Source organism: Panthera leo, chromosome D3 (assembly GCF_018350215.1).
Source record: "Panthera leo isolate Ple1 chromosome D3, P.leo_Ple1_pat1.1, whole genome shotgun sequence".
NCBI classification, from domain to species: domain Eukaryota; kingdom Metazoa; phylum Chordata; class Mammalia; order Carnivora; family Felidae; genus Panthera; species Panthera leo.
The window spans coordinates 21979137-22005334 of NC_056690.1; the positions used below are offsets into that span (position 1 = coordinate 21979137).

A 26198-nucleotide genomic window follows, 5' to 3' on the forward strand; every position below is an offset into this window, starting at 1 on the left:
TACATGTCTGTCCTGGATGCTGCACTAAGCATTTTCTGTGTATTTTCCCATTTGAGGTATTATGGGAAAAACATTTATTTTTATGAGGAAAAAAGACCCAAAGAGAAAAGGGACTTGCCCAAAGTCATGTGGCTGAAGGGGCAGAGTTGAGACTCAAACCCAGGACTCTCAAACTCTAACCCAGGACTCTCAAACTCTAGGGAAGTTAGGACCTTGGCTTCTGGAATCAGATAAACCTGAGTATGCTGGGACATCACTGCTCCTTAGCTGTGTGGCTTTGGAAAATTGCATCACCTGCCTTAACTTCTGTTTTCTTCTCTGTAAAATGGGGGTTTGGTTGAGATGATACTAATACCACCTGCCAGATAGTAGGCGCCCATCTTGAGGATAGTGGGTTGTTTACATCGTGCATTTACATTATGTATTCACTCATTCAATTCTTTTTTCTTTTTAATTTTATTTTAATGTTTATTCACTTTTTGAGAGACAGAGTGTGAGCAGGGCAGGGGGCAGAGAGAGAGGGAGACACAGAATCGGAAGCAGGTTCCAGGCTCTGAGCTGTCAGCACAGAGCCCAACGCGGGGCTTGAACTCACGAACTGTGAGGTCATGACCTGAGTTAAAGTCGGACACTTAACTGACTGAGCCATCCAGGTGCCCCACACTCATTCAATTCTTACAGCAGCCTCCATGGTAGGGACTCTTCTTGTACCTGTTTTATAGAAGAGAGAGAAATGTGAGGCTCAGAGAGGAGAAGGGACTTGCCCAGGACAAACAGCAAGAGTCAGGATTGGAGGCCAGTGCTGTGATTCCAGAGGCTGAACTCTTCTCTCTTTACACTTGCTTCCTGATACTGAGGCACAGAGTGGGGTGTGGGCTATGCCTGGGTCACACAGCAAAGTAGGTCTTTAGGGACATCTGATGTATGAAGGCCAGGAGGGGAAGAATCATCTGCTAGCCCCAGTTTACTGCAGTCACAGACGCTTCAGGCTTGGAGCTCAAGATGTTCTGTAGTCTCAAATTTCTGTAAGGATGCCCTGTTCTTCCAAAGGCTAGAGCAAGTTCCAGATTTTGGGACCTCTTCCCCCAGGAGGCTAGGGTGCTAGATTCTAGGTTCAGCTTGCAGAGGTGGAAAGGTTCCTTCTGGATGAAGAGGTCCATTTCTCAGAGTCACTAGCGAAACTTGGGGCTTGAAGAGTGCTTCAGGCTTTGCTTAAATCCCAATTCTTCCATTCACTATCTACTTCATCTTCCTGGGCCTCAGTTTCCTTGTCTTTCAAATGGGGGCACTAATACTTCCTGTAGTAGATTGTTTGCAAAAATTACTTCAATGCGGAGTGCCTGGGTGGCTCAGTCCGTTAAGTGTCTGACTTCTGCTCAGGTCATGATCTCATAGTTCTTGAGTTTGAGTCCTGCATTGGGTTCTGTGCTGTCAGTGCAGAGCCTGCTTCAGATCCTCTGTCTCCCTCTCTCTCTGCCCCTCCCCCCTCTCAAAAATAAACATTAAAAAAAAAAATAACTTCAATGCTTTGCCTCCCTGTAAGCAAGCCCATTTGCAATGTGACCTTGAAACCCATCCCATCAGGAGAATCTATTTCCTTACCCCCTGCATCAGGGCTCAGCCATATGACTAATTTTGGCCCATAGAATTCAGGGAAGTTGACACTGCCAGTTCTGAGCCTGGACCTTAAGGGATCCTGTAGCTTCTGCTTGTTCTGTTGGAACCTTCTCAGCTGTCACATGAACAAATCTGGGCTGTGCTGCATGAGGATGAGAGACCACTGGAACAGGAATGAGTTGTCCTAGCTGAGGCTGTGCTAGTCAGTCACCAGCTGATCCAACAGCTGACCACAGATGAATGAGTAAGCCCAGCTGAGACCAGAAGAACCTTTGGCTGAGCCCAGCCCAAATTGTCAATCCATGAAATCATGAGTTAAATAAATGGTTACTGTTTTATTGCACTCAGTTTGGGGTGATTTGTTATGCAGCATTGCTGTGGCAATTAATAACTGGCATACAGTTTTTATTAAGTTTATTTACTTATTTTGAGAAAGAGAGTACAAATGGGGGAGGGGCAGAGAGAGGGAATCCTAAGCAGACTCCACACTGCCAGAGCAGAGCCTGACACAGGGCTTGAACCCATGAACTGTGAGATCATGACCTGAGCTGAAGTTGGATGCTCAACCAACTGAGCCACCCAGGGGCCCCCAGTTTTTTTTTTTTTTTTTTTTTTTTAATGTTTATTTGTCTTTGAGAGGTGGGGGAGGAGTAGAGAGAGAGGAAGACAGAGGATCTGAAGTGGGCTCTGTGCTGAGAGCAGAGCCGGATATAAGGCTCGAACTCACTAACCGTGAGATCATGACCTGAAATGAAGTCAGATGTTCAACTGACTGAGCCACCCAGATGTCCCCCTCCTTTATTTTAGTTTATTTATTTATTTATTTATTTTTAAAATTTTTTTAAACGTTTTATTTATTTTTGAGACAGAGAGAGACAGAGCATGAACGGGGGAGGGGCAGAGAGAGAGGGAGACACAGAATTGGAAGCAGGCTCCAGGCTCTGAGCCATCAGCCCAGAGCCCGACGCGGAGCTCGAACTCACAGACCGTGAGATCATGACCTGAGCTGAAGTCGGACGCTTAACCGACTGAGCCACCCAGGCGCCCCAGTTTATTTATTTATTTAAGTAATGTTTACACCCAACGTGGGGCTTGAACTCATGGCCCTGAGATCAAGAGTCACATGCTCTTCCAACTGAGCCAGCCAGGCCCCCCCTGGTATACAGTTTCATTCAGTGTAATTAATGTAACAAACTGAAAATCTCAGTGGCTTAACCCAAGCAGAGTTTATTTTTTACTCAAATAAAGTCTGATAAAGAGCAGCCCTCTCCTAACCCATTTCTCTTGGTAGGCACCTCTCTTCCAAGCAATGACTCCTTCAGGCCCTCCCTGGAATCCATTTTTGAATCTTCTGTATGTGGAAAGGGAGCCTAAAAATCAAATGAGGCTCACCTACTCTTAATTGCTTTGCCCAGGGGTGACATGTCATTTCATTGGCCAGAATGTAGCCACATGACTCTACTAACTGCAAGGGAAGATGAGGATGCGCCCTTCCTTTGTGCCCAGGAAGAGGGAACATGGTGGAGAACATAAAGCATTGTTTCTGCCACATTCTCTCTCTCACCAGGCTGTCATGAAGGGTCAAGCAGAGACCTAATATCTAAAAAGAATTAATTCCAGGGGTGCCTGGATGGCTCAGTCGGTTGAGTGTCCCACTTCAGCTCAGGTCATGATCTCACAGTTCATGAGTTTGAGCCCTGTGTCAGGCTCTGTGCTGACAGCTCAGAGACTGGAGCCTGCTTCGGATTCTGTGTCTCCCTCTCTCTCTACCCCAACCCACTCACATTCTGTCTCTGTCTCTCTCAAAAATAAATAAACATCAAAAAAAAATTAAAAAAAAATTATTACCAGCACTAGCACAGGGTGGTTTAAATAAGGGACAACTTATAGGTGAAGAATCTGAGGCTCAGAGAGGTTGAGGAATTTGCCTGAAATCATACAGCGAGCCAGTTAGTAGCTATTTTGTGGTAGTGAAGCATTCAGGACAGATCTAGAGTTGGACAGGTCTGGGTATAAGTCTCAACTCTCACTTCTTCACTGTGTGACATTAGGCAAGTTACTTAGTTTCTCTGGGCTTCAGCTTTCTCATCCACAAAATGAGGAGAGGAATAGTTCCAACTTCATAGGGTGGGGTGAACATTCAGGAGCTTATGTGCGTCAAGAGCTTAGCTTAGATCCTGGTATGTGAGCACTGCCTAATAAATGTGAGCCACCTGGACAGATGTGATGTTATTTCTGATCTTACCTTGCCAGGGTCAGCACATTTATTATGTTTTGTGCAAATTCTGTCCCTTCCTCCTACCTCTTGTGGTGTGTGTGAATGGTTTTATTTACTTGGTTAAGAGAAGAAAAAATTCCCTCGGTTGTATATTAGTCACTCAACAAACCTTTATAAGCACAAAGCCCCCAAGCACCCATGTCTATTCTGCTGACAGAAGTCTAAAATGCCCTCATTATTGCTTCCTTTAGACTACAGTTTGGCCCTGTAAAATTCATTCCCTTCCCAATCCACTTCTAGGATTGTCCCATCACTGAGAAAGGGGCAGGGCAAGAGGGTCTGGAGCTAATGGGCTCCAGCTGGGGAAAGGCCAGAGCCAGAGCAGACCCTGATGGGTGTGTGGTCTGGGCATTCTGAAAATGTCTGCTCACACAGAAGGAAAGGTCCAAGATGGGAAAGAGGTGGCCTCCCCTCCTTCCCCATTTGACCCATCTCTGAGCCTCCCTTTGCAGCCAGCCAGTCAGAGGTTCGTGAGCATATGCTGAGACTTGACAGGTATTTTGGAGCTGACAGTCTGTGACTGGAGTTTGAAGGGTAAGAGAGTGGGGGGAGGGGGGTGGGAATGAGAAGGGAGAGGGGAGCAGGAACCAGACCAAAGGGTCCCTATGGGTGGTACTAGCCATATAATTTGTGGGGTCTGGTCCAAAATGAAAACATGAAGCCCCTTGTTAAAAAACAAACAAACAAACAAACTATTAAGAATTTCAAGATGGTAACAGTAGAGCATTAACCCAAGCACGGGACCCTGGGGAACTGCACAGATCATACACCCGTGAAGTTGGTCCTGCCTATGGACCACAGTAAGAAGGACTTCACTGTGAGGACTGTAGGGAGCCACTGAAGGCTTTTGAGCTAGGGATGATAAGATCTGATTTGCATAAGCTTTAGTTGCTGTCTCACGACACCACACCTGGATGATATGGGACCCTCTTCTCTGCACTGGTGGCCTGATTGATTTTCCTGAAATACTTTACTCAGAATGTCATTCCCCTGCTCAAGAACCTGCAGTGGCTTCTACCCCCTAATCAGATCCAGCCCAAACTCCCTACACAGACACTCAAGGTCCTTCATAATCTTTCCTCACACGATTTAGTTAACCTGTTGCTAACACACAGGCTGTGTGTGAATCCCAGAGATGATGAACTAGCCTGAGGACACAAAGTAATTACAGGAGGGCAAGCCAGGACTAGAACCCAGGTCTCCTGCCATTTGCCCATCCTGCCTTGGAGAAGTGTGAAACCTCACAGTGTGCTTTGTAACCCCCAACCTCGCACAGAACCTTGCACATGGTAGCTGCTCAATATGCCTGTGGCAGTGAGTTCCTCCTGGAGCACATCTTTGCCAGTAAGGGTGTTCCAGAATCCGGGATGTAGGTAGCATCCTTCCTCACTCCTCTCCATCACCCTTACACCTCTAGATATTCACCAAACCTCACCGTACCCATGGTGCCCATTGGGTCAGGTCCTGCCCATAGACATGTATCTGGCCTACAGGGCTTTTAAAAAGCTTTTTGGGGGCACCTAGGTAGCTCAGTCGTTTGAGCGTCTGACTCTTGATTTCAGCTCAGGTCATGATTCCAGGGTTGTGGGATCGAGCCCCACCTTGGGCTCCTCACTGAGCATGGAGCCTGCTCAAGATTCTCTCTCTCTCTCTCTCTCTCTCTCTCTCTCTCTCTCTCTCTCTCCCTCTGCCCCTGTCCCCCGCTTGTGTGTGCTCTCTCTCAAAAAAAAAAAAAAAAAAAAAAAAAAAAAAAAAAAAAAAAAAAAAAATTAAGGGCACCTGGGTGGCTTAGTTCGTTAAGCATCTAACTCTTGATTTTGGCTCAGGTCATGGTCTTTGGTTTGTGAGACGGAGCTCTGCATCAGCCTCTGAGCTAAGAGTGCAGAGCCTGTCTGGGATTCTCTCTCCCTCTCCCCATCTCTCTTCCCCTCCCCCGCTGGCGCACGCGCACACACACACACACACACACACACACACACACACACACACACACTCTCTCTCTCTCTCTCTCTCTCTCTCAAAATAAAGAAATAAACATTAGAAAAAAATAAAAAAACACTTTTTGAATTTGTTGTTGACATTTGAAAATCGGGAAATTTCACAGGATAATCTGCATTTTTATTTCTCCCTCGTCTCCAGCCTGGGTCTGCATTCCCCCAGGGTAGCTGCTTCCTTCTGAAGTGAATCCTCCAAGGGGTTCTGCCCTAAGTCCCCAGTGGACCTGTGGAGATTGGGATCTTGAAAAGAATGCCTTACACTCCACCAAAGACCAGTCAGGATTCTGAAATCTGACCAATCAGGTGGATAACTCCCCCTTCTGGGGGCGGGGTCAGGAGAAGTAAACCCAGCCAAGTCTCTGCCAACAGGGAGGGGGTTCGCCCTGACCCCCTGTCCTGTCATTGATGTGGGTGGGAACCTGTAATGGGTCAGCTGGTTGACAATTAGGGAGTAATTAGTTACCAGCTAATTAATGCACAAGACAGCTAAGGGGCTGGGAGGAGAACGAGGGACTGAAGCTCAGAAAGGAACCTCAGGTCTCTTTCTGGAAAAAAATATATTTTCAATGTTTTTATTTTATTTTTGAGAGAGAGAGAGAGAGAGACAGAGTAGGAATGGGGGAGGGGCAGAGAGCAAGAGGGAGACACAGAATCTCAAGCAGGCTCCAGGCTCTGAGCTGTCAGCACAGAGCCTGACGTGGTGCTCAAACTCAAGAACTGTGAGATCATGACCTGAGCTGAAGTCAGACACTTACCCGACTGAGGCACCCAGATGCCCCTCTTTCTGGAAAAATATTAAGAGAGGGCAATAAGGAATCCCCAGGGTAATGTTTGAAAACCGCTTTTATGTTGTTGGAGATTTAAATGTCCCCCTACAAAGGACTTGATTCTTTTGAGAAGCAGATGGCTCTAACCAGGCTGTGGTGGTTGGGGCTGGAAGATAAGGAGTGGACTGAGGGAGAGTAAACCTTTCTTACCTTGGGGGGCAAACTGCTTTGTGGTATTTGGAAAGGTTCTTTGTTTGCAAAAACTAGAAACCTCCCTGGATCACATTGAGCAAAATGAGACTCTGCTGGAAGGCCATCAGAAGTGGTATCAAGATTATAAAAATTTCAAGGTAGAAACAACAAAGTCGTTGTTTCAGTTCAAATTGTTTTCTGCTTTCCAGACCTCCTTGTGATCAGCCTGTTGGTTAGAAGTAAACACTTCTTGCATTCAGAGTGTGGTCTGTGGACCAGCAGCTTTGGCATCTTCTGGGCACTTGGTGGAAACAGTCTTAGGCCTCACCCCAAACCTACTGAACCAGAATCTGTATTTCAAAAAGATTTTCAGGGGGATTCATGTGCACTCTGTAGTTTGGGTTTGTGGCTACAAGAATCAACTGGGTGATAGGAGGGAGGAAGTCTCTTAAACCTGAAGGTTCCTAGGCCTTTGAGAAGAGCTGTTGCCTTAGTGGTCTACAGGGGATGGTGTTTCCCAGGGCCCACTGGGGAGAGGTCAGTAAAATTGGCAAATAGTCTTGAGATGCTGCCACAAATTCCTGCCCAGGTGCTAGTGGGGCAAGAGTCCAACCTACAGCAGCTTGCGTCCCAGATATTAGATGGGTGGGAGAAACCCAGGCCTGTGACTTGTCCAGGAGGAAACTGCTCAGGACCCAGGAGGGAATGCCCTGTATGCTGCTGGGTCTCTACTTAGAGGGCTCTATTTTGAGGTGCTCATCTGCTTGGCTGAAGGAAGGCAGAGGGTGGCTTGTGCTGATGTCAGAGCTGGGGGGCTTCAACCTTCCTTCTTTACTCTGGGCAAGCAGTTCCTAAAAGCTGCCCTTGGGACAGAATGGGAGAAGCAATATTGACTTGGTCCTATAGAAGTTCCAAAGCACTTTCATCCTCTATCATATTGATCTTCATAATGATGTGGTACAAAGAACCAGCCAAGCATGGATGGCTCCTGTCTCTGAATTCGGGGCACCTGGGTGGTTCAGTCAGTTAAGCATCTGACTTTGGCACAGGTCATGATCTTGCCATTCGTGAGTTCAGGCCCCACGTTGGCCTTTGTGCTGACAGCTCAGAGCCAGGAGCCTGCTTCGCATTCTGTGTCTACCTCTCTCTCTGTCCCTCCCCTACTCCCACTCTCTCTCTTTCTCTCTCTCAAAGATAAATACACATTAGGAAAAAAAATTAAAAAGGTTGAATTCAACCCCAGGAGTGACTGTGACAGCTAAGGTTAGTGAGACTTGCTACTTAACTTGTGCCTCTTTCTTGGTTTGCTAAAGTCTTGTTCTCAAATTAGCAGTTAGGAGGTTGAGTCAGGGGTGAGCTCATCCTTTGGCATTATGAAGTTGTTAATTTAAAGTATGCCCATGTTAGGGGTGCCTGAGTGGTTCAGTCTGTTAAACATCTGACTCTTGACTTTGGCACAGGTCATCTCACCATCATGAGATCAAGCCCCATGTCGGGCTCTGCACTGGGCATGGAGCCTGCTTAAGATTCTCTCTCTCCTTCTCTTTCTGCTCTCTCTCCTAAATAAATAAATAAATAAATACGTACATACATAAATGCATAAATAAATAAAGTATGCCCATGTTAGAGCTCTCTGTAAGAGACAAGTATCCATCCAAGCTTGTTCAATACTCTGTGGGGTGTGAGAGTTTCCTTTTCAGGGCCAACACATTATTGGAGGAAGGCAATTCCTACTTCTTCCACTTATTTCTATCATGGAAGAAAGGACCTCCCACCTGCCACCCATGGGTCCCAGGTGTCACTCAACACCTTGAGGCAGCTCCCAAAATTATAGACAGAGATTCTGGAGGAAATTGTCAGTCTCTACAGGGCTCACCTTTTGTCTCCAAAACTTATTAAATGACATCACAAATAAGGCTTGGCAAATAGGCTGAGGGAGTCTGGTCAGTGAGAACAGACAGAAGCCTGCAGGCATGGATGCAGGCAGGATGGAAATGAAGACCTATGATAGGTGGAAGTGACAACAAAGTGGAGATCCCCAGAAGGAGAATGAACAATCCCAGCTAGCATTACAGAACACTTTCAACAAGCATGGTTCTCCTTTATCCTTGGCAGCCCTGGGTGGTAAGACAGAATTATACCCATTTTACAGATAAGGATCCTACAGTCTAACAAGGTCATGGGGCCATACATAACCAAGCCATTATCTTGGACCAGCGCTTAGTGGGTGTACAGTTGATGTTTGCGGAATAAAAGTAGAAAGTGTACATTTGATAGCACTTTTTAAATGATGAGAAATTTATATTTTTGTGTAGTCTTAACTATCTCCCCCACAAGATGCTTACTAATTACAAACGGGCCCTTTTCAACAGAGAAACTTGCCAGATGGCTCCTTAACCAAGTGATCGATGTTAACATCACTGGTAATAAATCACGTTGACAGAATGTAGCCCCTGAATGATGCACTAAGAAGGGTACAGCATTGCTTCTGTGGCATTCTTGCCAAAAATGCATAATCTTGATCCAATTATGAGAAAACATTAGACATTCAAATTGAGGGCTGTTTTGTAAAATGACTTACCATCACTCTTCAGTGTCAAGGTTACAAGAGAAAAGAGAGATTGGGGGAACTGTCACAGATTAGAGGAGACTAAGCAGACATAACAATTAAATGCAATGTGGGATTCTGGATTACAGCAAAAGTAAAACTGGCAAAATTCAAACAAGCTCTGTAGGTTAGTTGATAGTATTCTATTAGTGGTAATTTCCTGGTTCTGATTGTTGTATCAAGGTCGTATAAGATGTTAATATTAGGGGGAACTAGGTGAGGGGTACAGAAGGTGAAGACTTTAGCAGAACTCTGAACTACTTTTGCAACTTTCTATAAGTCTAAAATTATTTAATAATAAAATATTTTATAAATTTGATATATGAATTATATCTCATTTTTTAAAAATAATAAAAATCTTGACAAAGTAAAGCATTACTATATAGCTTCTTCAGATGACACCTTCTCCTCTACCAGTACTTATTATTTTTCTCTTTGAATTTGAAATGGCATTTAGAATCTCTGTATATTCCACATATTCTCAGCTCAGATCTTCTTCCAAGAAGGTCTACTTGATCTCCACAGCTAGAAATCATGTCGTCTTCCCTTGAACTCCTGTGATACTTTATCTGCACCTTTATTAGGGCATTTACCATCTCCACAATGGACATTTATGGTATTTTCCGCCCAGCCCTCTGGCCTAGATCTTCTTCCCTCTTCTGACTCCAACCATGACTTTTCATGGAAGCTGCCATGTTTTTACGGACCAATCCCAAGCCACAGTTGATTGGTCCAGGGGTAGACACCTGACTCAGTTGGGCCAATCAGACACTTTCCGGGACCCCTCCCCTCCCCCCTACTGGAACTGAGAAGTTAATTGATCCGTCTATGGTGGCATGAGTTACGAAACATGAGAGCTGTTAACCATCACTTTCTCTGCTACGTGGGGGAACCCTATCTGCCACTAGAGAGGGAAGACCGGTAACAGAGAGAAGCAGAGAGCGAGAGTGTAACCGAGAGAGACCTAATTCTATTTGTTTTTGGAGTTTTCTGTCCTTGCCAGGTGTAGGTTGGTTGGTTGACCCTACTGTCTACTACATAATCCCTAGAATCCAATCTACCAATAAAATCCCTTCCCCAAAAATCTGTATTAAGGTAGCCAGGATAGTTTTATGTAGCTCTCAACCCAAAGACTCCCAAAGAATATAGCTACTCTGAATGATTTCTGTGGATGTTTTCTCTCTCCCACTCATCTTGGAATTGCCAAATGCCCACTTAGATACAGTTTGCATCAGCCTGCGGCTAGGGAGAAAACTAGAACAATGTGGTGAGTTATAAAGGTAATTTTTTTAAATTGCTAGATTCTGAGATTAGTCCTTATTAAATTTTTTGGTGGGAGTAGAAAGTAATGCTTTATTTTTCCTTTTCTTTAATGTTCTTTGACAAATAACAAAATGTGGCCGCATTTGGGGAGAACACTTTACTGGGATGTAAAATCCCCGAGTCTGGGAAGCACCCAGGTAATGATTCCTCTGGGGCAGAGTTCTCGCCTGGCTCTCAGCACAGCACGGCTACCGACACATGGTAGGGCAAGAGGTACCTCCGAAACGAGTGAGATGAGCTAATGAGTTTAGAAAGCTGTTCTGGTCTCCTACATGTCACGAGGGGATGATCTGGTTCAGAACTGTTATAGCTTGTTCATTCACTTCATTCTTTTATGATTTTCAGATCAGGCCAGATTTCTTTATCTATCTGCAAAATGCCCTACTAGTCTTGCCTGACCTTTCCTTTCAAGTGGGCCTCAGATTCATTTTCTCTCTTTTTTTTTAATTTTTAAAGTATATTTTATTTTATTTATTTTAGAGAGAGAGTGTGAATGGGGGAGGAGGCAGAGGGAGAGAGGGGCGGGGAGCGGGGTAGAGAAAATCTTAAGCAGGCTCCACGCTCAGCATGGAGCCTGACATGGACTAGATCCCATGACCCTGGGTTCATGACCTGAGCCAGAATCAAGAATCTGAGCCACTCAGGCACCCCCATTTTCTCTTTTATCCTTACATCTGTCTAGAGGTGGCTTGACTGGGAGGAGAGGTGAAACTCTCTTCTCAAAACGTGGAGGGTCAGCTTACTGTGATGGAGAGAGCACTGGAATGGGAGTCAGCATTGCAGCCTAATTCTGGTTGCCCCTCTGGCTGGTTGCTAATTCTCAGGCAAGTTGCTTTAGTTCTCTGAGCCTCGGTTTTCCCATCCATAAAATGGCGGTGCTGTCTAGCCTACCTTCTGCATGGGGCGGTTAGGAGGGCCTGAGCAGGCTTTTTTAGGCTTTGGCAGCAAATTGTAAACTGGGAAAGGGGAGAATTGTTTTATAGGGGCAGGTGGAGGTATTTGAGTAGGGAAGTGATGATATCATAGAAATGGGAAGGTGGGGAAGTTGCTCCATACTTCCTAGCTATTCCTAGCTATGTCTCTTACTTGCATGTGACCTCGCTTCTGTGTGCCTCAGCTTCCTCGTCTGGGGATAGCCACGTCCCACAGTCAGAATCCCGTACTGGACACCAAAGAACACATAGAGCTGGTGAGGGAGAGAGAGGCACTCCAGGTGGAGGAGACTGTAGCAAAGGCTTGGGATCAGGAATTATTGAGGCACAAATGAGAAACACTGGTCTCACGTGTTGTGTTTCATGGGTACAATAAAAATACTTCTCTATCGTGATGAGAATTAAGCAAGATAATGCAGGCAGAACCCTCAGCACAGACTGGCACATAGTAAACTCAGTCATGGCGCTCGTCCTTACTGCTGTCATTTTATTTTACAGGTAAAGGAAACAGAATCTCTGAAAGGTGATGTGGCTGGCCTAGTCACACAGTTATCAGAGTCAGGCAGGATTTGAATCCACATCTTCTTGACTCTAGAGGCCAGGCTCTGGACAACTGTGCTACAGTCGCCTGTTTGTGGGGCCTCTGCTCCCGACCCCAGCTGTCTGCCTGACTCAGCAACTGTGGGTGGCCTTACTCCCGTGCGTGGGCAGCAGAGCTGGTAAGAAGCCTCCCAGTTCCTTGAAAACCAAATATGGCCATACCAGGCCCTCTGAGGCCTGACCCCCAGGCTGGGCTTGCTCCTGCCTGCTCCTCTGGGCCGTGGGGCCTTACTCCCCGTACAAACTGGTGGGTTTGCCCCAAAGGACTCTGGGAGAGCCTGTAATCAGATCCCCTTCCTCATAGGATCTTGTTGAGCAAGTGAGACCAGTGTCTTATCCATGTTGTAATAATTCCTAACTCCAAAACTTTGCTCAGGGAGTGCCTCTCTCTAACCAGCTCTTGTGCTTTCGTTGGTGCCCAGTGTGAGGTCAGGAATAGTTACTTCCAGACTGTGTGACTTAGAGTAAGATGCTCATCACATCCATCCATACCTTCCTTCCTTCCTCCCTCCCCTCCCCTTCCCTCTTTTTCCCTCTCCTTCCTACCTTTTCTCCTTCCTTCCTTCCTTCCTTCCATCCATCCAGTGGGCACCTACCTGTGCCAGACACTTTATATATAGTCTCTCCTTCCAGACTAGAAGCCTTGCAGACCAGGTGCCAGGAGATAATTATTCAACCAATATCCTTGGGCAAGGCTTGTCTTCACTACAGTCCTGATGAGGCTCTTGTTATCACCTCCATTTCACAGTTGGGAAGACTGACATGAAGAGAGGGGAAGTCCAAAGGATGCCCAGTGGAGATGGGTGGCACTGAGACTTGAACTCTGATCCATTGGACTCTAGAGGCAGTTCTGCCCAACTCTTAATGGATGGACAGACTGTGGTGAAGGTCAGGTCCTAGGGGAGGGCTGGGACCACTTCTTCACTTCTTAGCTTCTGAGTAGTTCCCTTAACCCAGAGCCTTTCCAATGCAACTATCCCTCACTCACTTTCCCTACTCCAGCCTCTCCATGGCTGATCTGATACTTGCTAGGGAGACTAGAAAGGATTAATTCTTTCCCTTGGTCCCCATTTCTGAGCCTTTGAGAGTGCCTGTCCTATCTCATAGCTTGCAAATCCTTCTCAAGGTCACCAGCATCCTTACCTCAGCGCTGCAGAGTAAGGAGGATCTTCCCCATGGTTCCAATAGGGGAACTGAGGCCCCTGCACTGGTCATATGTTACATCAGGGTGTGGCCCAGCTGGGCTTGGAATCTCTTGCTTCAAGGAGCTGAGCACAGAATTAGCTGCTAGATCTTTCTTGAAGCCTAGTATGAAGTGTTTAGAGTCCAGAAGATCCAGCTCTGCTTCTCACTAACTGTGCAGCCTTGGGAGAGTCACTTCACTTTTCAGAACCTTATCTTCTCCTCTGACAAATGGGGATAGGCTGGTACCCATTTGAGAGATATTGGGAAGATGGAAAAAAATAATGCTTGTAAATCACTTAGCACAGTGCCTGGAACATAGTGGGTGCTCAGACAATGAGGTTATTACTGTGCTTAGTGCCTAACATAGAACATCAGATCAGGAGGGCTATCCAGGCCAAGGGTAATTTACTAACATTCCTTTATCACTACTATGTGCCAAACACATTCATCAGGACACAATCCCTATAACTCAGTGCCATTTTACAGATGAGGTGACTGAGGCTCAGAGAAGGAAAGTGACTGGCTCTAACTCCCTGTCCAATCAGAGGAAGAGCCTGGGCCTGGACTCAAGTCTGTGTCTATAATGTCAGCTTTGTTTTGCTGGATTCTCCAACCTTATCATGCGAAGACCCAGAGAGGAAAAGGGAGTTACTCGGGGCTCCACAGCAGCTGGGAATAGGTCAGACCACACCGGGGAGGCCTTTTCCATCCTGGCAGCTCTGCACAGGTCTGGGTAATTCTCCACTTCTAGGATTAAGACAGGAGCTTACTGACACAGTCACAGTCCTCAGAAGGGTCCCAGAATCTGGTCCACAGTCTCAGGCCAGCTGGCAGATCTCAGCTTCCCCAGAAGCCCCCACTCTACCCTGTGACCACCCCTTCCCCACCTCCAGCTTTCAACTTGTCCCCCCCCCCCCCCGCCCCGCCTTTTTTTTTTTTTTCCCAATCAGTTGAACCTTCTGCCAAAGAAAACTCGTTGATACCCGCAAACCAGCCAGCCGGGGAGGAGGCTGCTCTGGAATGTCGGAGGGGGGTCACCAAGCTGTTTGTGAGCAGGCCAACACAGAAATGTGAGCAGCTACCTTTTTTGGGGAAAGTCAGAACTCCCTCTGTGGGAAAGGATCCAGGGAAGGCTATCTCAGAGGCTCGGGCCTCAGTTTCCCCTTGATCAACACCCCGGCATTTATGGGGTATGAGTAACTTCAGCTATTGATTCAATAGCTGTTGGTTGGGTGACTGCTGTGTTCCAGGCACTGAGCTGGCAGCTTGGGACACAGCTGACACAGAGCTAAGCCTTGTGCTCAGGGAGGACTTTTCAGCAGAAGGCAGTGTCTTAGTACGTCTCCCAGTGAACAAAAGGCAGGTGCCCCAGGCCTACAACCCCTGATCAACACTCTTGGGGCTGGTCAGGTTTCAGAACTCAGAATTTTGGGGGTTTTAAAAGGTGAGCTGGGGGCGCGGGTGGCTCAGTCAGTTAAGCGTCTGACTTGACTCAGGTCATGATCTCACAGTTCATGAGTTCAAGCCCTGCATCGGGCTCTGTGCTGACAGCTTAGAGCCTGGAGCCTGCCTTGGATTCTGTGTCTCCCTCTCTCTCTGCCCCTCCCCTCCTCGCACTCTGTTTCTCTCTCTCTCTCGAAAATAAATAAACATTAAAAATTTTTTTTAATCTGGTGGGGACTGGGCCCACCCATCTCCAATCAAATATATGAATATTGCTGTAGTGAGAAGTTTAAGTATTGAGTCTAAGTGGGGCCCCAGGTTTGGCCTCCACACGAGTTTTCTTCAAATATATGGAAAAGCCCTTGGATATTTGGGCTTTGTGGACTGTAGAGTTGAAGACAAGGGACTGAAGCCCTGATTCATCTCCCCATTTTCTCAGATGAGAAAACTGAGGCTCAGGGCAGAGGAGTCACATACCCCAGGCCCTCGAGCAAGCAAATGGTGCAGGTGGGTAGAATTCAGGTCTCAGTGACTCCACATTCAGAGCTTGTCACCAGCAGGGACCCTGGCTGGGAGAGAAGCAAGGGCTGAGTAGAGAAGGCTCCCTAGCCAAACCTCAGCAGCCCACCAGCCAGTCCTGCCAGGAAGGAGTTAAGAGCAACCTGGGCCTCCGCCAGGCCTCTGCACGGCGGCTCCTTGCAGGGCCTGCCTGTCTGGGGCCTGTTTACCAGGCCACACTTGCATCACTGGCTTCAACGTGCAGTGCAAACACACTCACATTCTTGGGTCATGAGAAATGCACAATTATGATGACATCATGCCCAGAGAGAAGATTTTCGCCAGCCTCCCTTCTGCCCACAGTCAAAGCTGTTTAATTAGCACTCTTAACTGGAACTCTTGTCTTGTAAAAACCAACTGGAAGAATTTATGGGTGGGGTGATGGGGGTTGGAGTGAGTATGTGTGTGTGTGTATGTGTGTGTGTGTGTTTTAAGGATAAAAATAGCTCATCTGGGACTCCTTTTGGGGTATTTGTGAGTATCAGTGCACCACTGTTTATATTAAATCTATGTCACCCTGGACATTTTCGTCTGAATTTGGCTTGGAGACGGGACGAGAGAAACCACCCATGTCTTTTTGTTCCTTTTTGGGAAGGAGACACGTAGGCCAAGTAAAAGGGCCCTTGGAGACGATTTAGACCAACCATCATTATACAGCCAAGGAAAGGGAAGCCCAGAGAGGGGAGGGCCTTGCTTGAGGTCACACAGGCTCCAAGTTCTCACACCGCTCATGCACTTTGCCACGCTGCCCGCAGCCCCTACTTTGGCTTTATGAGTTGGTTTTTCAGGGTGTTGCAGAGAGATACCTCTAGATAGAGCTTCCTGGATATCTTTTGAGATCAAAATGGAGGAAATGGTGGTGTTGGGGGTGTTGGTGTTGGTGTTGGGTGGATGCGGAGGTGGCCTGGGAGCAGAGGAGAGAAAGACTGGGACCACAGAAAGCCTCAACCTCACCCTCCTGCTCTCCCCCACCAAAAGGAACCTACCCTAGGCTTTGAAACATCTGTTCCTCTTCCAGGAACCCCCAGGCTTCCTTTAGCTCCTCCTTCCTAAGAAGTGCCACCTCCTCACTGGCTTCCTTCCATGACCATTGAAGACTTATTTCCCACCATGGGAGCTAGATTTTTAGCAAATGAAAATAGAAGACACCAGTTAAATTTGACTTTCAGAAGGGCACCTGGGTGGTTTGGTTGGTTGAGTGTCTGATTCTTGATTTTGGCTCAGGTCACGATCCCAGGGTTGTGGGATTGAGCCCTGCATCTGGTTCCACGCCACTGAGTGCAGAGCATGCTTGAGACTCTCTCTCTCTCTCTCTCTTTAAAAAAAAACAAAACTGACTTTCATGTAAGCAACAAATAATGTTTTAGTAGGAATATGTCTCATGCAATATCAGGATACCTGGAAACCTTAGTCCCCTTCATCTTTATCATCACCATTGTGGCAGATAAAATGCTTCCCCACCAGCCTTCCCTCTCTTTCCTCATTAACTGAACCCTGATTTTTGTCTGGGGTGGGATTGTATCCCAGGCTATGAGTCAATCATGATTAGTCTAAGCTAGTCACAACAATCCTGTTCTCTTTTGCCTTTCCAGACTCCCTTGCAGTCAGGAATGGTCTGGTGGCCTTAAAATATGTCTGTAAATTTTTTTGACACCCTCCTTTTGAAAAGGTGGAAATTCATCCCCACAACCTTGAATGTAGGCTAGACTTAGTGACTCATTTCAAAGAGTGACTTCTGAGGGTAGGTCATGGAAACCATTGTTGCTGTTACCTTGCTCTCTTAGATTATTACTTGCTCTCGGGGAAATTAACCACCATAGTGTGAGGACACTCAACAGCCCTGTGGAGAGGCCCACATGGGAGGAACTAAGTCCTGCCACTAGTAGCCAGCACCAACATGCCAGGCATGTGAGTGAGAGACCTGGAAAGTGGCTCCAGCCCCAGTCAAACCTTTGAATGTGGGCCAACATTTTGACTTGCAGCATCAGCCAGAGATATCTTTGTATTAATCATATATTTTTTAAGATTTTATTTATTTATTTTTTAAACATTTATTTATTTTTGAGGGAGAATGCGCATAAGCAGGGGAAGGGTGGAGAGAGAGAGAGAGAGAGGGAGAGAGAGAATCCAAAGCAGGCTCTGTGCTGACAGCAGAGAGCCTGATGTGGGGCTTGAACCCACAAACGACAAAATCATGACCTGAACTGAAGTCAGATGCTTAACTGACTGAGCCACCAGGTGCCCTAAGATTTTTTAAGTAATATCTACACTCAGTTTGGGGGTTGAACTTACAACCCTGAGATCAAGAGTCACATGCTCTACCAATGGAGCCAGCCAGGCACCCCTATATTAATCATATTTTAACTTTTCTATATTTTATGATGTTTAAACATCTTTGGGGGGCCTTGCTGGCTGGTAAAAGACTGCCCCACCCAGAGCTAGCTAATTCCTAGAGACAGTAAACAACCTGTTGGTGAGCCCACCTTTTATGTACAAACCAACCAATCCTGAGTCCATACCCCCCTGACACTTCTTTATCTAACTCATATACCAAGCTAATATTTCCCTTGACTTAGATCATCCCAAAGCCAGGTACTAGACAACTAGGGACAGCCCCTGTGCCCTGGAGCCCACTGGAATTACCCAAACTACCCAAACATTACCCTGCCTTTCCTTGCCTATCCCACAGAAACCCTAATGAAGGTTATGGCCTTGGCTTTCTCTTGCTCCTTTCTGCCTCCTGACCAACACTGGTGCTTCCCCCTATGGCCCCACACACATGCTGTGCCTCTTGTTTCTAGGAGAACTGTGAGTAATGTTAAACTTTTCTTTCAGTGGCATCGAATTCTCCATGTCATCATGTAGTCATCTTTATAAATGAAGACACAGGCACAAATCACCCCTAAGAGATCCTGATTCAGAACCACCAAACTACACCATCCCCAACTGACCCACAGAAACTGAGAGATAGGAAAATATTTACGGCAGTGTTAAGAATCTAGGTTTGGGGTTATTTGTTCCCCAGCAATGGGTAACTAATATGAACGTTCATGTAACCTAGTTCTGACTAGTAAGACATAGGGAAAGTATGCTAGGGTGCTTCTAGGAAGCTTTCCTCATAAAAGGATCAAAAGGGAGAGGAGAGCTCAGGGGTATTACCCTCCTTAAACAAGGATGATACTTATAGAAATGACAGCCATCTTGGGACCATGAGGCCCTGAAAATAAGGTTAGAGGAGTGAAAAAGTAGAAAGGACCTGTGTTGGGGCGCCTGGATGGCTCAGTTGGTTAAGCGTCCAACTTTGGCTCAGGTCATGATCTTGTGGTTTGTGAGTTCGAGTCCCACATCAGGCTCTGTGCTGACAGCTCAGAGCTCGGAGCCTGATGCCTGCTTTGGATTCTGTGTCTCCCTCTCTCTCTGCCCCTCCCCTGCTCATGCATGAGCTCTCAATCTCTCTCTCTCTCTCTCTCTCAAAAATAAGTATTAATTTTTTTTTTTTTAAAAAGGACCTGTGTCTTTATAACATCATTAAGCAGGTGGACTAACTCTATGCCCACCTGCATCCAGATTTGCAGACAAGCAAGCAATCAATGTGGTTATGGTTTAAGCTACTGTATCCTACAACTTGCAGCTTAATGCATCCCTAACCAATATGGTCCGCATGCACAATAGCAACTCACTTAACTGGAGTAACTTGTGCAATGACTTCAACTATCTACAAGCTGAAATGAAGCTAAAAGGCCAACTGAGTACCAAAACCAATACCACAATGTCCATACCAAGCACCTTACTCTCAGATAAGCTTTCCCTCACGTTTACTCATAGCCTTTTAGCTTTTACTTTAGACACAATTCTAACAAGCATTTCTAAGGTGTCTTCTTGGGCCACAGTAGCTTGGAAATCAAATTCAATTCAATAATCAATCATTTGCTATTGTGCAAAGCACTGTGGGAGGCCCTGCTTGACACTGTGTATCCATGAATGAGTTTTAAGAGAGTGAACAACATGATCTCGTTGGTCAAAGTAACTTGGCCTGTAAAGTAGAGACCAGAGCGAGCCTGGAAAAAAGAAAAGAGAAAAGTTGCTAGTGAATGCCAATCTATTAAGAAAATATATGTTTAAAAAGTATTTTTCCATGGAAAATTCCATTAACAGGACAAATCACTATAACTCTTCTTAATTGTTGCTAATACTGGTTTTCCAAAATACTCCACATACTTGTATGCTTTAACTTCCTGAATCCCTTAAAAGTTTTCACAAGTGAAATAGTGTGCCAGGCCTGGATCTGAGTTCAGAAGAAATGCAGAATGTAGCAATGCTAAGATATCCTGGTGCACAATTATTCTACCTGTATAGATGGGAATCTGAGGCCCAGGGGGAGGGAACAGCCCGGAGTGACACAGTAAACTAGTGGCAGACTGAGGACTAGAACTCAGAATTCTGAACTTTCCCTTTCTCCAGTCAGTGAGGAAGGTAACAGTCATTCCCTCAAACCACCCAGACATTTTCTCTTGTAAGGAGGAGAGTCTTCACCCTGTGCTGTCAGCTTCTCCCCACCACCCCCCACCCCGAGTCAGGAAGCTCTGCCTGCCCAGGATTTTCCTGTGTGTGGGAAAGAAACAGAATGGGCAGATAAATCCTCCGAGGCTTGTTTTCAAGTACATGAGGCCCTCTCCCTGGCCTCAAGGCCCTGGCCAAGATGACCAATCCATTGACATGTGTTTTTGTGTGTTTCTAAAAGTAATTCAAAAGGATGTCTGTGCATCCCTGAAGCACAAGGCTGGACATGGTAGGGGAGGAGAGTATGGGTCATTGTTCCTGAGCACAGGGAGCTGCCTTAGTTTGGGTCCTCCCAGAAGCAGACCCTAAAACAAATATTTAAGTGTCAGGAATCTATCTGGGAAGTGAACCCAGGGAATCCCTGTCAGGGAGTGGGGAAGCGAGACAGGGAGTGGAAGTGAGCCAGTAGGGGAAGCATTATCAAGGCAGTTACTGTGGTGAACAACCAGAGCTCAGCCCTACTAGGGACCTCCCAGAGACCGTGTAGGCCATACCTCAGCCATCCCAACCAAAGGGTTAGGGAGCTGGGTTGTCTATCCACCAATTTTCTATCCTTCGATGGCCAAGGGCTACTTCTGGGGGTGCCAATTCTTGGCACTTCCAGTGTGCTCCTGAGGCCAGAACAACACCATCAGGCATTCAGTGAGCAGCCTTTGGTGGGTAGAGGTGATCGTCCATGGGATAGGGGCTATGTCTGCTCCAGGAGTTGACCACTAATTAGTTTTACATTCACAGGAAAAGGTGGACACAGGCCCAGGAGACATGTCTCTCCCTCTGGGGAAGGATGTGAAGGGTGTGTACTGCAACAGCAGGGGCTTTTTCCTGTCCAGGCCTCCATCACCCCTTTCTTCTCGTGTCAGGGAGCCACATTTCTGTGATAGTCAGCTAGTATGCATGAATATCCATCTCTTCCTCTTTGAGGCCCAGCTAGACCATACTTCCCAGTCTCTCTTGTAGTTAGGAGGGGCCATGTTCTCAGACAATGAAATGTGAGCAGAAGGGATGTGCACCTCTTCCAGACTCGGGCCAAAAAGCCCCTCCACATACTGTCGTTTTTCTTTCTTTCCCTTTCTGTGGCCAATTTAGAGGCCAATGGTAGAACGTCTTTAATGATGCTTTGGAGGAAGATGATATCATGCAAATTACTGCACAAATCAGTACTGCTATTTGGCGTTAGTTCTAGGAGGAAAAAGGAACTAGGAAGCACTTTGCCTCTTGATCCAGGCAGAGGGAACAGCATGGGCAAAGGCCACGGGGCAGGAAAGAGAAACCCAAAGCAAGCCAGTGTAATGAACACTGGGAGAGCAATGAGGGACAGTGACATGAGAGGAAGGTGCATGATCCTGATACAAGATTAATGGGTTTGTGGGAGGTTATTTGATGGGTTTGGGACAGACACAGCCTTGGCAGCCTCCCCATCACAGGGGCAGAGCATCAGTTTAAGAAACCAGATTATAACTAGGAGGGGCTGAACCTAGTAACTTAAAATTTGTGTGTGGCTTAGATAGTCATGGAGTTGAGTGGGCTCCATGCCTGGAGTCCCCTGTCCCAGAGTCAGGGCCCCCTGCCCCTCCCAGTGAGGGAAGGGCTTTTCTGTGTTCCAGTCACAGCCCAGCCTCACCTTAAAGGATCATTCCCAGGTCACCTAGCCTGAATTTGGTGAGTCCTGAAATCAGGTGGCCCAGAACCTCTCTTGGGCTGAGTTCCTCTCATCCTACACAAATGACTCTCCAATATCAGACCTACAGGCTCTTCTTGTGGGCTAGCCTGGGAACCTCACCACATTGTTTTGTTAAACCTCAAGTGACTGACTTACTAATGAAGTGTTGGGCTGGAGCTGCTTGCCTGACCTCCGGGGCTGCTTTTTGCCTGCCCCACCCCCTCCCCCAAAGCAATGTCCTCTCGGGAAATGCAGCTGACCCAGCTGCATCCGTGGGAAGGCCTGGCCCCCACACCTCACCCTCCTAGCCCTGCTGAGGCCTCAGGAAATGACCCTTTTAGCAGCCACGAGCGATCCAGAGGACAATGACAGAGGGACGGAAGCCTGTTTGTCTCAGCTAACTTGTCCCCTTGGGTGGATGCCAGCTGCTGGAAATACAAAACTGAAGATTCAGTGGGAAAATATATTTTTTTAAAAAAACAGACAATCCTATGGGCTTTAGCCAACTTCTGAGGCTCTGAGGGATTTTGTTTTCTTTAAGTGTGTGTGTGTGTGTGTGTGTGTGTGTGTGTGTGTGTGTGTGTGTGAGTTTAAAACATAAGGCTCAGAGCATCAAAGACTCTAAAGTTTGGAAGATCAGCTGTCCCACCCAAGCTGCAGGCCCCCCTGTGACATCTGTCTTCGTGTGGCTGGGCCCCACCTCTCCACACCATTGTTAATCACATCACTCGGCTCTGGCACTGTCCCCACCCCACCTCCACTCACCACCTAGAAGCCCAAGAGCCCTTCTCAAACCCAAATCAAGTCACCCCTTCTAGGGCTCTGCAGGCCAGCTCTGCCTCAGCTCCAAGGGGCTTCCTCACCACCCTCTTTGAAACAGCACCTCTGAATTGTTCTCTCTCAGAGCACTCATTTTTGCTCTTAACCCCATCTGGAGTGATCTGGTTTGTTTACACATGCCCGGTGCATAATACATATTCAGTAAATGTTGACTGACTGAATGTTTTTCAGTGGTAGTTGCATTCAGATCAGAGTTGGCTCAGAGAATCCAGTGTTCATTGTATTGCAACAAACATTTTTATTGGCTACAAACTGCGCCAGGGCCGGGAGGCAAATCAATCAGGAATTCCACTCATTTATTTACTCATTCATTTAGAGGGTAGAGCCCTGTATAGGTAGTGATTCCATCTGGGGTTGGGTGGGGGGGGCAGAGAACAGCTGGAAAACTTCATGGAAGAGGGGATATGGATTTTCCATCAAAAGAGAAGCCAAATGGGATGGTGGCCTGTCCAACTTGAAGGAACTGTCTCGTTTGGAAAGTGTGAATGTGAATGTGTTTAAAAAAGGAAGAGAACCATGGAGTGTGGAATTTGATTTATTCCCACTTTGGACTGCCAGGGAAGGCAGAGACCTGGTTTTATGTGGGGCTGTAGAGGGGACACTCAACCTTGTTTGCTGAAACAACGGAGGGATGAATGTAAAGGGCTGAAGTGGGGAGGGGGTGAAGTTGTTCTGTTGCCGTGGAGGCCTTGAATGGCATGCTAGGCAGCCCGGATTTTCCTCTATGGGCAAGAGTCTAATAAAAATAATGATTTTGAGAAGCCTGTTTTAAGGCTGATGTCAGTGACTCCTGAATTCCAGTTCTCTAGTGATGCAGACTACCACAAGATGCTTCTGGAAAATACAGTTGCCTGGGACCCATCTTGGGAGAATCTGATTCTCTGTAAGCTGGAGTTGGGGCCTGGTCATCTGCATTTTTATAACCTTTCCACACGTTCTCATCATTTACCAGGTTTGGTGACCACTGAGGCTCAGAGAGGTGAAGGCGTGTGTCCAAGGTTACCCAGCCAAACAGTGGTAGGTGGGGGGCCTTTGACCCAGGTCCATGTGGCCCTCCGTGTTTACCTGCTTCATCTGCAGCCTCCCTCTGGACTAGCTCCTTTCTCCAGTTTTCTTTTCTCCTGGATGCAAGAATCTGGGCCAGGGCTGAGGCTGCTGGCCCTGTTCTCCCTTCCCCTCCCCACCCCCAGCCTCAAAGGTCAGGTACCTCCCAGCCTCCTGCGGGCATGTCCATTTATGGCTCTGTTGTTCCAAAACGTGGCCAAATTTATAAACTCCCCCTTCCCGGAGACACGAAACAATTTGTGCAGAGTATAGTGCGGGGGCAGAGCTAGGAGCTTCATCCGGGGCTTGGACTGCAGCCCTGGCCCAAGCCCAATAAGCTTTGGCATTGGCCAGGCTGCAGTCCCTCCCTGGGCCTCAGTTTCTCCACCTATAGAGCAAAGGAACTGGACTAGATCATTCCTGAAGTCCTTTCTAAGTTTAGACACATCCAATTTACTGCTTACAAATGACAATTTCCTAAATCCACGGGCCCAGTAATTGTAAAAGATGGGCTGGAGGATGGACTGTAGCCTCTAGGCTCTTTTGCATTGCTTCTTTTCTTTCTTGCTTGCTTGCTTGCTTGTTTTAAGTTAAAAAATTATCCAAGGAGGGGCGCCTGGGTGGCTCAGTCAGTTGAGCATCCGACTTCGGCTCAGGTCATGATCTCACAGCTGGTGGGTTCGAGCCCCACAATGGGCTCTGTGCTAACAGCTTGGAGGCTGGAGCCTACTTCGGATTCTGTGTCTCCTTCTCTCTCTGTCCCTCCCCTGCTCGCACTCTGTCTCTCTCTCAAAAATAAACATTAAAAGAAATTTAAAAAGTTTTTTTTCAATGTTTATTTTTGAGAGATAGAGACAGAGCATGAGTCGGGGAGGGGCAGAGAGAGAGAAAGGCACAGAATCTGAAGCAGGTTCTAGACTGAGCTGTCAGCACAGAGCCGGATGCGGGGCTCGAACCCACAAACCATGAGATCATGACCTAAGCTGTTAATTGTCTGGCACTTAACCAACTGACCCACCCAGGCACCCCTCATGTTTTCTTTTCTTTAATTTTTTTTTTTTTCTAATATTCCATTGTACAGATATGCTACATTTTGCTTGTTCATTTGCCAGTTGGTGGACTCTAGGAGTGTATCCAGTTTGAGGCTATTAGGAATAATATTGCTATGAATGTTTGCATGCAAGTCTTTATGTGGGTATGTGTTCTCATTTCTCTTGGGTGGATACCTCATTCCCAACCTTTTAAACTGCTCTGGCATCCTTCAGTGGAAGGACACACTCTGGTGTTGTAACCAGTCCTCCATCAATGGACATTTAGATTGTTTGCGAGGTTTTTATTCTCACAAACCCTGCTGCTCTGTGCTTCTTTGCCCCTCCATCTCTGGATGCATGTGCAAGAAGAGAGATGGTTGGGTTATAGAATATGGACATTTTACACTTGTTGAATTGTTCCCAAATCATCCTCCATGACACTTTTGCCTTCTTTTCTCTTCAAAGGAACAAGAATGGCGTGTGTGAGAGAATCCACTATAAAGTTATCACCATGACCCCTACCCTTCCCATTGAGCCGGAGGGACTGGACAAGGAGACAGGCCACTTCTGGATAAAAGTCCCTAGGTGTGGCAGTCACAAGATAACTGAGGTCAAGCAGGAGAAAGCAGAGGCTGTTATAAGGACTAGAACTCTTCCTCCCAAGTTCTCCTTTGCAAGCATATAGGTAATGAGCTCTCTGTCACTGGAAATATGCAAGTGGAACCTGGCCAATCATTTGGCAGAGGCTGTAAAGGAGCTCTCAAAATCTGATGGGAAACTGGGCTGTATGGCTTCTGAGCAGCAGTTTGGCTAAGGGGTTAAGAACATGGGCTTAGCTGGCAGTGGCCTCTGGTTTAAACCCCAGCTCTGCCATTTCCTAGCTCTCTTCCTTCCATCTTCAGGTAACCACGATTCTGACTCCTATCATCACAGATTTATCTTGCCCATTCTAGAAATTCATACAAATGTCATCACGCTGAACATTCTCTTGTATCTGGCTTATTTCATTCAATATTATGTTCATGAATTCCTGAGGGTTTTTTTTTTTTTTTTCAAATCTCCCTCCATTCAGTAGGGGACACTCACCAACATTTCATCTTTCATTAATTTCTTCCATCATTGAGTCACTCATTCAACAAATATTTCTTGAGCCCTTGCTGTGTGGGGAGGGCTGGCCAAACAGAGTAACCCATGGCAAAGACTGATGAACTCTGGGTCTCCCAGAATGTTCTTTGACTCAAAACTATTTTGGATACAAATTACAATGGTGAGAGCCCTACTCTGAACTACCGCAGTACCAGGTAGAATCCCCAATAGACAGAGGCTGCACAGCTCAGGCTCTGGCATCCATACACGGGCACTTAGTTGGTGCTTCATAGAAAATGGCTACAACTGTTCCCTTGGCACAGAAGCACTGTAAGGAGCAGAGACCTCCTCTTTTCTTTTTTTTTAAAGTTTGTTTATTTTGAGAGAAAGAGAGAGCACACACGTGAGTGTGAGCCAGGGAAGGGCAGAAAGAGAGAGAGCAAGAGAGAGAATCCCAAGCAGGCTCGTGCTGTCAGC

The 26198-nt window shown here is 46.7% G+C and overlaps 1 long non-coding RNA gene across 3 annotated transcripts in view; it reads left to right on the forward strand.

Annotated features, from left to right (window-relative positions):
- The window catches only part of LOC122203322, a 30628-nt gene extending 5012 nt beyond the window's left edge, over positions 1-25616 (forward strand). Inside the window, exons 1-5 of one of the 3 annotated variants that reach the window (XR_006195126.1) lie at positions 8822-8975; positions 12213-12433; positions 13063-13202; positions 14450-14569; positions 25101-25616. This is a non-coding gene — a long non-coding RNA (uncharacterized LOC122203322). Of the gene's footprint in view, positions 1-8821; positions 8976-12212; positions 12434-13062; positions 13203-14449; positions 14570-25100 lie in introns of those variants that run through there. The other 2 variants (XR_006195125.1, XR_006195127.1) reach the window with 2 other exon arrangements.
- Positions 25617-26198: the final 582 nt, after the last annotated feature.